This window comes from Staurois parvus, unplaced genomic scaffold (genome assembly GCF_062004578.1).
Source record: "Staurois parvus isolate SC_StPar_1 unplaced genomic scaffold, SC_StPar_1.0 ptg000564l, whole genome shotgun sequence".
NCBI lineage: Eukaryota > Metazoa > Chordata > Amphibia > Anura > Ranidae > Staurois > Staurois parvus.
In genome coordinates, this window is record NW_028318360.1 from 9,915,804 (window position 1) to 9,928,920 (window position 13,117).

Genomic DNA, 13,117 nt, shown 5'->3' on the forward strand with positions numbered 1-13,117 from the left:
TCTTGCTTTGCATGTAATGAGTCTATCTCCTATATTAGTTTCACCTTTTAAGTTGCATTACTGAAATAAATGAACTTTTGCACGATATTCTAATTTTTTGAGTTTCACCTGTATACAGTACTCCAATGACCACACTCCAGTAGGGGGCGCTTTAGAGGGGAGGGATATGTGTCCTTTACTCCAAAATAAGGAATTTACCAGGAAGTCAAAATTCCTTTAATCTTAATCATACAGTACAGGACTGATATTCCCAAGCAACAAAAAACAAATGTATACACTGTGTTATTCAGCATGTCCACATTCCAAGTGCAATCCAGCGATCAAAATGGCCTTATTCAATTGCATCAATACAATACATCCCAGGGAAGAGGAGGAGGCAGATGTGCGGAGACCAGACTGGTGAGTGAAGAGTCTTGTCTCCCCTGTATAGCTTGTGCCAATAATCCACTGGTTATATATTCTGATTCCTGTGACAAGCAGTGGAGAACGTTGGTCCTGTTACAAAGCATGCTTTTACCTGTTTATTTAATAATTTGGCAAGTGAGCACTTTTAGGAGAGAAAGAGCACGTGTGTATTTGCAGGATTGGATACATTTCTTTTGTTCACTGGATTGCAGTTTGAATTTGACTTTGAATGTGGACATGTCGAATAGCCGTGCATACAAAATTGTGAAGAGAATTTTTTCACATGCGTTATGGTAAAGCACTTTATTCGTGAATATATGTATTTTTTGAAAACTTTATATTGGCACCGTTTTTAGATCTGCCCAAGCACTGGTCATAATTTTAAAAACTGGTTCTTATCACACACAAACACATGGAAGACATAGCAGCTGGATTAAGTTCATTGGCTGTAGTTTTCCAGTAGGACAGTTCTACAGACACCAGCTATTACACGGCCTTCAGTTCAACAGACAGTAGTACACATGGGCTGGTTCTTGGTGAACTGGCTGAATTTCAATTCTTGTATACCCAGTTTTAGACTAGAAGATTAGATGGGTTAGAGTTAGACCAGCCTTTCTCAACCTTTTCAACATGGAGGAACCCTTGAAATCTCAGGGAACCCCAGCCAAAAATTACTATACCTACAACGCATGATACATTAGTCTGATGGTCAGTGGGAAGGATGCTCCTTACTCTTGTGGTCAGTGGGAAAAATTCAACCCTTACAGATAGCCAAAAAGATCAGTGGTGTCAGTGGGAATGTATCTGAGAGGCAAGAATTGCTCATGGAACCCCTAGCAACCCGTGGAGGAACCTTAAGGTGGGAATGCACGATTAGAAAATCGACCGATTAGTTATCTGATGACCGAGAGGCATTCATTGGTCGAAATCGTGGCCCACATTGAGCAATCTAAAAAAATTGTTTGCTGGGCAATACGTAGTGTTGACATCTTCCGGACAAGTGGAAGTGATGCAGTGTGCGTGTGACCTTGTAGCCACTCCCTTCTGGCCAGAACAAGCGATATACAAAATTACCAGCAATGAGTATAATATAGTTTATTACATGACCTATATACATAAATAGTGATACAAAAAATATAATATGCAGAATTCTGGTTTCATTATCTCATTAGGCCAATCTACTTTTAACATTTGGATTTTTTTGTTCATGTTTACAAAGATTCCTTGGACATAAACATCCGGGTCATCTTCTGTTTCCGCTCATGCTTGATAGATTTTTTTCGTATGACCGTCATACCACCACATAGAAAATATATCATTTGTATGTGAAACAACAAAAAAATTTCCAGTTGTTCAACCAGATTTTTTTCATTCACAATATCGTTATCAATTAAAACATCCTGAGAAAATCGCTCGATCAGTGGTTCCACAAAATTTTTCATGATTTTCTTATCATGTGTACAGGGCATTAGAGTTCCATGGAACCCTGGTTTAGACTAACAAATAGGCAGTTACAGCAAACAGTTGTAATCCTTTTGGGATAAAGGTTTTACATATATATATTATTATTATTATTATTATACAGGATTTATATAGTGCCAACAGTTTGCACAACATATAAATAAAAGCAGACCATTGTAAGCACCTAGTCAGTGTTAAATGGATTGTCTCAATGCTCTAAATGCTACTTTTTTTTTTCCCTGGAGATTTGTCTCTTAAATTAAGTTGATAAACAGACATACCAGCTGGATCCTCAGGTGAAAATAAAAGGGAAAAAAAGCCTAAAAAAGAAAATGAATGGAGCCACCATATCTAAGAATTGGTAAGCTGGAATTTAATAAATGTTTGTTTTTGGGTTTAATACGGTTTTGAGGCTTGGTTCACAAAGTGCGGGTTAGTCGTGGGTGCAGGAATAGCATCTGTTCCCACACCTGCAACCCAATCCCACTGCTCTTACAAGACACACAGAGCTGTTATTCATTCTGAATGGCACCCCCACGCATTTCAGCCCGCAACACGTTTGCAGGTGCAGGGCACAGGGAAATGGCATGGTCTAAAAGACGTAATTGCACCTTTTTCCTGCGGGAAACAGGAGCACAGCAGCCCATTAAAATGAAGGGGCTGCCACGCCCAAGCAAACACAGGCCACACAGCTCGCAATACTGAGAACCAAGCATATAGAGGGCCCATCCACAATAGGAGCTATAAGGTGTAGAGTACAGCAATGGCAGGATCCATTTTCATTTTAAAATTCTTTTATATAGGAAAATTATATAGGAAAATTATCAGCAAAGACTAGAAGTATAAACTTTCTTAGGGCCGAGCCAGTCCTCAAAGTGAATTATCAATCTGTGCATACAGTTGGTATAGTAAAGAATAACGTCCCCCCTCCCCTAAAATAATCAAATTTTGTTGCTTTCCAGTCTGAAATGAAGGCAGACACAGTTTTTGTTTTATCCAGCTGTATTTACTCAGTGCAACGTCCAATTAAAAAGATGTAACACCATGTTAGAAAAAAGAAAAAAAAAAATACAGCAGAATTACTGAGGTGGAAAAAGGATCACCCCCACTAAAAAAAAAAATCACTTGTAAGCGCAAATCAGGTGTAGCTAATCACCTTCTCAATGGCACACAAAGCCATATGACTTGCAACTGTGATCAGTTGTGGGTATTTTGATTAGCTCAGTACGAAGAGCTTTCCTGAAGAGTTTCAGTTCCTGATAGTTCAACTGAAGAAAACAATCAACTATAAGTCCTCATGCACACGGGACATTTTTACAGCGGCTGTTTTTGGGTTTTGTCGTTTTTTTCTACAGCCAGTAAACTCCCCAGCATGTTATCCTATGATCCCCTTTGAAAACATGTCACACGAAACGCGTCAGAGAGGTGCTCCCCAACTGTCTGGACATATTATATACCTGCCCTATGGTTCCTGCTTTTTGAAATTCTGTAAGTGTGTTTTTATTCATTTTGAAATTACTGCACAAATAAATACCTACTACACTATCAAAGCTTCTGGCCTGTGGCTCTCTTATTATGGAGGGAGCCCGGGCTTTCTGAAGGTGCTCGATTCTTCCTGGCTTTCTGTGGGTTGCTGACTGATTTTGCTGGATAAATCCCTCCATTGGCTGATGTATATCTCTGGGATCTGTGTCCTGCTGTCCTGGGAACATGACATCTAGTGGCGAGAGATAAGATGACATCAACCTTTCCAGAGTACCAGGAGTAGGTCTTATTTACTCCATGCTCCATGTGCTGAGACATCTGGTTAGTGCAAGCTATTCTCAGTTCTTTACCACAAGAGTCACAAACTTTTTTCTGGTTTCTCAACCTTGGATGCACCACAGAAGTCACAAGTTTAAATATTTGAATGCTTTATTTCAACCATGAATCTTTGTTTGATTTATGCGATCTAATATTATCTGGCATATGAGCGCTGCATATTTTTTATGGTCACGTTATCCTATGTGTCCACGCACACAGACTGTAATCAACGTTTTTTTGGCTGGGAAAAAAAAACCTAGAAGTAGTGAGTTTCAAGAGGAGTTTTTTTAGCTGTAAAACGCTCTAACACTGAAAAACACGGTAAACCACCGCAAACTGGCGTTTTTGGACTTTTTTGACCCTCCAAAAATACAAAAAAAAAAACAACACTTAGCACAGTGGACTGCTGAGGACTGGAGTAAAGTAATTTTCTCTGCTGCGTAAACTGTTGGCGCTATATAAATCCTGAATTGTATCGGGCATCCGGAATAAACCTTGTCCAAAGAAGAAAAGGTGAGCGCCACCATCAGTCCTGTGTCATGCCAACAGTAAAGCATCCTGGAGACCATTCATGTGTGGGGTCGCTTCTCAGCCAAGGGAGTGGGTTCACTCACAATTTTGCCTAAACACAGCCATGAATAAAGAATTGTACAAAAACATCCTCTGAGAGCAACTTCTCCCAGCCATCAAAGAACACTTTGGTGAGAAACAATGCCTTTTTCCAGCCATAAGGCCAAAGTGAGAAGTGGCTTGGGGAACAAAACATTGAAACTGTGGGACTATGGCCAGGAAACTGCCCAGACCTTAATCCAATTGAGAACTTGTGGTGAATCCTCAAGAGGAGGATTAACAACCCCCCCCCCCCCCCCCCCCACAATTTCTGACAAACTCCAAGCAATGATTATGCAAGAATGGGCTGCCATCAGTCAGGATGTGGCCCAGAAGTTGATTGACAGCATGCCAGGGTGAATTGCAGAGGTCTTGAAAAAGAATGGTCAGTACTGCAAATATTGACTCCTTGCATAAACCTCAAATTTGTCAATAAAAGCCTTTGACACCTATGAAATGCTTGTAATTATACTTCAGTATACCATAGTGACATCTGACAGAAAGATCTAAAAACACTGCAGCAGCAGACTTAGTAAAAATTCATATTTGTGTAATTCTCAAAACGTTTGGCGAGGGCTGTAGAGCTCACCATCCAAATAACACCATTCCTACAGTAAAAATGAGGAAGGGTTGTAACAGCGCAAACACTGCAAAGTCCTGGGAAATGGTAGTATGGGGTGATAGTGGTATTAGTGGCTACTGTATGAAGAGCGTAGGATTCCGTGTGGCACTGAGGGCAATGCTTCCAAATAAGCTGTAGCAACTTCTGTAGATGAGAAAAAGGAGAGAAGCGCCTCTAAGTGCAATAAGTCTTTTAATTCAAGTCTAAATGTAGAAACACTCACATGTGTGAAGTAATCATAAGCTTAAAAACCGTGGTTAACAATAGTTAACGGTGGGGTGGTAACCCGGGTGAAGAGCCGTCATCTTACTGCGATGTGGGGAGGTCAGCTCTTGGCTGGAACAGCGTGGTGGCTGGAGGGGAACAGCGGTGAGGCCGGCCGGCGTGCACGTCCTCCCTCAGAGCCGGATGGAACGCGCGCTGGAACGTAGCGGCGGCGTGGCCGTGATGACGTCAGATCCCAGGGTGCACTGCGACGCGTTTCGGAGTATGCACTGGCCGTGGAAGGCGGAAGTGCAGCTGCTTGAAAAAGGTTACCACCCCACCGTTAACTATTGTTAACCACGGTTTTTAAGGTTATGATTACTTCACACATGAGTGTTTCTACATTTAGACTTGAATTAAAAGACTTATTGCACTTAGAGGCGCTTCTCTCCTTTTTCTCACCTACAGTAAAGCATGCTGGTGGTCATATCCTGTTATGGGAGTATTTCTCTGCAGCAGGGACTGGATCACTTGTCAGGATAGAAGGAAAAATGGATGGGACAAAAAACCATCAAATTCTTGAAGAAAATCCGCTGCTCTTTGTCAGACAGTTGTCAATGGGAAGATGTTTCACCTTCCAACAGGACAATGACCCAAAGCACACAGCAAAAATGACCAACAGTGGTTGAAGGAGAAAACAGTGAATGTCCTTGCATGGCCTAGTCAGAGCCCAGACTTAAACCCCCATTGAAAATCCGTGGAGTGACTTGAAGACTGCAGTCTACAAATGGTCACCATCAGATTTCACTGAACTTGAGCAATTCTACAAAGACTAAGCAAATGTTGCAAAGTTAGTAGAGACATATCCCAACAGACTAAAGGCTGGAATTAAAACGAAAGGTGGTTCAACAAAATACTGACACAAGGGGTGATCCTTTTTACAAACCAGTGATTCTGTTATTGAATTAAAAATTTGTGAGTTCTTGGTGGAACAGGCAGGTGGGAACATCTGGAAGGCATGAGAGTTACCTCATCCTTCTAAGATCAAGTCCACATAGAAGGGAAAAATTTTAGAAGTCTCCGTGGAACGTTAGAATAGATGTTACCACGATAAAGTCAACCCTTATGCCCACTAAACCACCAATGTGCTATGCCCTATAGATAGGGTTTCCCCGTTTATGGGCTTTAAACAACACTGTCTTACTTCACTCACAACATTGGGCCTATTAAGGTCCAGGCTTTGTCCATCATTGTGGGCATACCTACGAAGGGTTCTTCAGGGACCCACTGTGTCTGCACATGTGCAGGTTCTTATTCCAAGATTGCAGCCAATGTAAAGCTGGACTCCATTTTTTCTATTTTCACACGTAAACAATCAGGGTATAAAAAATGAATTGTAGCTAGGTATAGCAAAGTTTCTTTTCAATAATATCTCACCTTCTTCACTTGAGATGCAATGATCCAGAAACAATTGCAGTTTTACAGAAACGTATTTATTACATCATGAAAAATGGAAATATAATGAATAAAAGATATTGTATTCATATCATACACAAAATAAATTAAAAAAACAATAGCAATATGACTCGTTGATACAGAAAAAATCCTCAATTTCAGTAAGAGGAATTATTTTCCTTCACGCCTGTGACCAACTGCATTATAATACAACACAACCATGCTGGACAAACCTTTACAGTCCCCTGCAATAACAAATGCATACACATGTAGTATCTATAAACAGAATAAAAACAAAATTATACAAAGTTGGGTTTGTGCAAATATATGAAGCTTGTCTTTTAACACTATGAAGGTAGAGGAAACTTCACAAAAGGCAAAGAGTGTGTGAAAAACCACAGCATTTGCATATATAAAAATGTAATTCTTTTAGAGATCAGAGTTCTAGAATAAAGGGACAGTGAGGATGTTTTACCATATAATCCACATACAATAGTTCAGTTGGGTGTGTGAAAAAAATTGCTGGCTTTGGAAATGAAGTCTTAACTCTTAAGAATTAAACGTCCAATGACACAGTGGACACTGACAGAACCAAAAACTGGTGCACCGAAATGACATTATTTACAGCTAGGTAGTGCCGGTTAAAACTGCACAAAATATGTATTCCATTTGCAGTTTTTTTTTTTTTTTAATTGGAGTTGATTTTAAAAAAGGTATAATCCCAAAATAGAAAGAAATCCTGATTTGTCCTTTGAAGGTGGGATCCCAAATTCTTGGTTTGCACCCTTAAAAAGATCAGTTTTCCAGTTGCTTGGTACCCTAAAAGATGTGGTTTCCAATTGAAGATCTTGTCATTCTGATTTTAGGACCAAACATGCACATACTTCTGCTTTAGATAAAGGTTGTTGAAGTTTTAAAACATTTAGATATACATTTCAAGAAAAGCTGTCCGTGCATCAAATGTTTTCTGAGGAAACAAAGCCCAATTAAAAATCCCATTGTACAAAAACAAACCAATCCATCCACATGTTTCTATTATAGAATATCAGTTATTTCACAAGGATTTGTATGCAAACTCGTGACTGAAAGCGAGCAATATATTTGGTGATTAAAGTTTATCTGAACTCAGGAAAAAAAATATATTGCAGCTTACCAGTCTTTAAATGAGGTAGTTAGATTAGTTTTCAGGCTAAGAACATTTTCAGTAAGTGCAGAAAATACATTTGAAACTTCCAGGAATGCAGAGTGCATGCCAATTCCTTTGAGCTGAACAGAAAGAACAAACATCCATATGTTTCTTGTGTAAACCGCTACCCTCAATCCATCATGTAATGGACATGAACAAAGTTGGATATGTTTGAAGGCCAGCCTGGTGATAACCATGGCTCCCTCCAGACACAAAGAAATGAGTGTAGCCACACTGGTACAGGAAGGGTGTTTTTTTTTCACCAAGTGAAAATAGATCAATGAGATGGCTGCATTAGTTTTCGTTTTTCAGACATTTTCCAAGGATTGGCAAGCTGTAATATAATACTTTTTTGAGTTTAGATATGCTTTAATATTAAGTTGAACTTGGCTATACTTCAAAAAATATTTCTGTTTAGGAAACATAGGAGAGTCACTACAACTGGGGCACTCAGAATCTGGTGCAGCTGTACATGGTAGCCAATCAGCTTCTAACTCAGTTTGTTCAATCAAGCTTTGGTGATAAAACCTGAAAACCGATTCATTTCTATGCAGAGCTGCACTAAAATTTTTCACTCTCCAGTTCTAGTAAACAACCCCCTTAGTGTCCTTTGTTGACAGCTTCCACAGCATCTCACAGGTCCTTGCCAACTGTTTTATGATCAGGGTTAGACTGACCATTTGGAAACTCGGGCACTGCCTGAGGGCCCGGGGTCAGTAGGGGGCCCCATGAGATGCCCCTGGTACCTTTTTTATAGGCTTTTTTGAGTTTGGGCAAGGACGCAGGGACCCCATGATCCCCTATTGCCCGGGGGCCCCATGAGTTGTCAGTCCGCCTCTGTTTATGATCATCTACGCTTGCAACAAGGCATCCAAGAGTCCAAAACACATCTGATCAGAGAACGGGAAGGGTAAGGGACACATGAGAGCCTCCATTGGACAGACAACAGGATCTTTAAAAAAAAAAACAAAAAAACAAAATCTGTAATAGGATTTAACAAAATCTGTTGCCTTTAGAAAGCCAGAACAGCTTATTTCAAGATGACACTTGAGAGCAAATCTAAAACTAGTCATCTGGGAAATTCCAAGTGTCTGGCTCTTAAGCTGATCAATAAACGTTTGCAGGTTTCTGATGCAGAACACGTATGTAACTCAAGAAAATCAGAGAAAGGTTCAAACATCTCAGACAGCCAGACAACATGCATCTTCAATAGTCTTGACCGGTTTCCTTGAAGCTTGCCATACACAAAAGCGACTGCTTGAGTCTCCATTACAGTTGCTGTGGCACCAGTGTGCAACCCAATGGATCAGGTCTGCCTTTGGGAACCAATATGAGAAAAGTATGAAAATATTGCAGTGATACAGCACCTCTACATTTTACGCCCGTTCGGTGCTTGCCCAGTATGTGCTGTGCACCAGGGATAAAAGCAATCTCTTAGGCCTCATGCACACTGTAGTTAAATGCTTGTCTTAGAGGCGTTTGACTTTTTTTTTCTGCCTCTAAACACCCTGTCCACACTAGTTTATGTGTCCATGTACACATAGGCCTTTAGAGACAGATGAGAAAAAACATCACTTACTCATTTAGAAGAGGAGCATTTAGGCAGAAGAAAAAAGGGACATAAGCATGCGCAATAATGCACATTTGAGCGTGAATGCATTCCACTGGCAAGAATATGAATTTATTCTGGCCATTAGAATGCTTTAATACCAAAAGTACACAAAACAGATTTTTAAGCTGCTTCTCTCCTGAGAAAAGTTGTTCAAAAGGAGCGCCATGTGCATGAAGCCTTACAGAGGTACATGGTAGATCCAATCAGAAGCCTTTATTTAAGCCCACCATTACACCTGTTTCCCCCGAGAAGAAATGTCTAATATTAAAACATTTTGCCCCGTCTGTCCCATTTGGTAAAAGGAGTAGGAAAAAAACCCCAAAAAACTCAAATTTGAATTTTAATGACTGGAACGGTTCATGTATAATCATCAGTTGGCTTGCATAACCTTTTTAAAAATAAAATCTAGCAATAAATACTAAAAAATAAATAAAATATCTATGTCACAGTTATCATCCCTGACCTTATCATGTTGGTGCTGTAGGCGCTCATCCTGCTTCAGGTTTCCATCGGCCCTCTGCTAGCTAGGTTTCCTGCAACAAGACCAGTTCTGAGTTTGGTGCCACAACTAGGGACCATTGTACCCAAGAACAGTCTTGACTGTGTACTTCAGTGCTGGGCGACCACCAGACAGTAGGTTAAATATGGACATAAAAACCTGCAGGACTTCATAAACCTGAAGGGCAGCGCCAGTTCCTATGTATCTGCACAACCACAAAGGCAGCCAAGGAGAGAACAAACAGAATCAAAATGCCCATGTTCATAGGCTCTCATGCATAAGGCACACAGGGTGCATAGATGGTGGCAGAAAACAAAACTCAGATTTCCATAAAGAACAAACCTAAAGCTGGGATAAATAACAAAAAAGCAACACATTAGTTATCACCTTATATAATCAACTAAGAAGATACAATTTTGTGCTAATGTCTAACCAAATGTGTGTGGTTACAGGACTAAATGCACAGACGTAGATTATGGAAAATAAAAACCCACACAGGAGTGAGCAGTAATGCTCATAGATCAGGGGTGTCAAACTGGCGGCCCTCCAGCTGTTGCCAAACTACAAGTCCCATGAGGCATTACAAGGTTGATAGTCACAAGCATGACTCCCAAAGGCAGAGGCATGATAGGACTTGTAGTTTCACAACAGCTGGAGGGCCGCCAGTTTGACACCCCTGCCATAGAGCATCAACCACAACTTTGAAATGGGCCAACCTCGTATCATCAGGATAGCTAGAGTCTCGTCATCTAGCATTCTCACTTCACCTTCCAATGCTGTCAAGACTTGCAGAGAAGGAATCTGATCTGCAAACCTTTTTCTAGTTTCATGTGAGGAAAGATTAGGAAAACATGACAGATTTTTACCAGTGTCTATCCCATCTGGCACTTTACCAAAGTCAGTGAAAACCCCGGCTTTCACAGCTGTCACTAGAATATCAGCTCCAATTGGGAAATTTCACCCTTTGTTCCCATTCCACTGAAATTTTACAAAGTTCTCCTGGACACAAGGGAGAGTTGATCTTTCCTGGAGACTTAGCAATAAAAAAGGTGACAGGTTCTAACCCTTCCTTAGAATCCGAAAGCATGTTGTTTACACACCATAACTGTGGTACTGGTTACTTGCATCTTAAAAAGGATAAGTTCACCGTTCTGAAAAAAAAATAAATGCACTTTTTTGCAGGTAAAAATGTGCATTTATCAACTCATTTTAGGAGCCTGTAAAGCATTACACCCATGATAGCAGATCACAGGTGCAATGCAGGGCTCCTGAAAATTGTCAATATAGCGGTCTGCTTGTACATCGTACAGGCAGGCAGTTACACACTGACAGGAACCATCAATGAACTACCTAGAGTGCTCACTAGCCTGCTGGTTGTTCATTGAGAACTACACACTGTCAGCCGCAAAGGCTGCTGGTACTTGTAGATTATTCACAAAACTGAATTCACAAAAGTGAATGAATGATTCGGCGGTGCAGACAGAGTCCCTCATAGCGCTCTTTTCAAATTGTGACAGCGGGTGCAGGGAGCAGATCCCCACCACACTGTCACAACTAGCAGAGGATCAGGAGGCTGCAGGAGTGGGAACATGTTACATGTTCTGCCCTAAAAACAGATGGGACATGTAACATGTTCCCAAAGGGAAACGTATCCTTTAAGTCTGATCGAACCTAGCCAAACACTCAAACAATGCAGACTGACCCTGGAGTAGACAAATTGCCCACTGTACCTGGAGATGGAATCACAGGATTTTTTTTTTTTCTCTTTTATTTCCATCACCCACAAAATGCACGTGGCACAGTAGAATTTGGACAACAAAATGGTCACTTGCACTACAAGAACCAACATGCCCTTCATTCAAGGCACTCTATAAGCCATCTACAACTTTTCAATAAAAAAAATATACGCATATTACTCACTCACAGTTTCCTGATGTCTACACAACATAAAATATATATACAATTCAATACAAAGACATTTTAGAAGATACTTAACCACAACCAACAGCCTAGAGATGCTAGGACATTTAAAGTTGGTTTCTGTTTTGTTAGTATGAGTTACTGTGTGTTGCTCTAATGAAGGATCATTATTCAGGTCCAGATCACACTAATGCAATCTGTGCTCATGCAAAGGAAAAGGTGTATGCATCTTTTCAAAAATGCATCCGCAGGCAAACCTCCTGGTCTTTTTAAACATACAGTTTGTGTGGTTCTTGCACCTGTATTGTGCTGCGGGAAGAGATGTGTGGGGGTGCCATTGAGAATGAATGGCACCCCTGCATGTCTCGCAAGAGAAACACGAAGCGGCTGCGGGAATCGCAGTGTTAACCAGGGGTAATTCAACATTTGCAATGGCTAGAAAAGTAGGCCCTCCAAGTACAGATAATACTGGAAAATCTTTAAAAAAGTAAAGAACTCCAGGAAAAAAACATTAAAATCTGTTGGCATACAAAGAATTAAGTGCAAGGAGACGTATGCCACCTCCTCGATCTCCCCCGCTTTTCTTTAAAACTTACTGGTCCGCTATAATGAAAACTATAGGAAAGGAGAGATCCAGCACTCCTACACAGCAAGATGTTCAGCCTACCCATCCTCACCCTGCCCATTCACAAAAAGCTTTGGATTTTGTGAATAGGTTCACTGGATGCAAGGAGTTCTGTGACTGGGCAAGGGGAAAGTATAGACAAGTTTAGTGATAGGTACTACATAAATTGGCATTCGGTAAAACCGTAAATTTAAAAAAAAAAAAACAAAAAAAGCTCAAGGGAGGTGGCATAGACCACATTGCACTTTACTCGTTTTGTGCCACCAGACTTTTTTTTTTTTTATCCTGGTGTTGTTCTTTAGTAGGCAGCATTTGATAAAAGTAAGAAAAATCTAATCTAACCACAGAAAACACAATCCATAACCGTACAACATTGTCTCCTTTTCTAAATAGGAGTTGTAGCCTTACATGTTGTACAGCAACAAAGGCGGAGAGTCATCATTGTTTGCATAATGATGCTATTAAAGTGGACCTGTAGTGCGAATAAAAACATCATCGATGCTGTACAGGTACACTCATAAAAAGTTTGATAGCTTACAGGGCAGGGTATCAAAGAACGAATGCACGTTCAGTAAAAATGCACTAGTCCAGCAAACTAGACTCTAACCTAGACAACACTTCCTTCTTGACCTCCATGGCCTAAACTTTGCTCTTCAGCCCAGGCTGTGCCTATACAGCCCCAACAAAGTCTACAGGGGCTCACTGAGCTGGCCTAG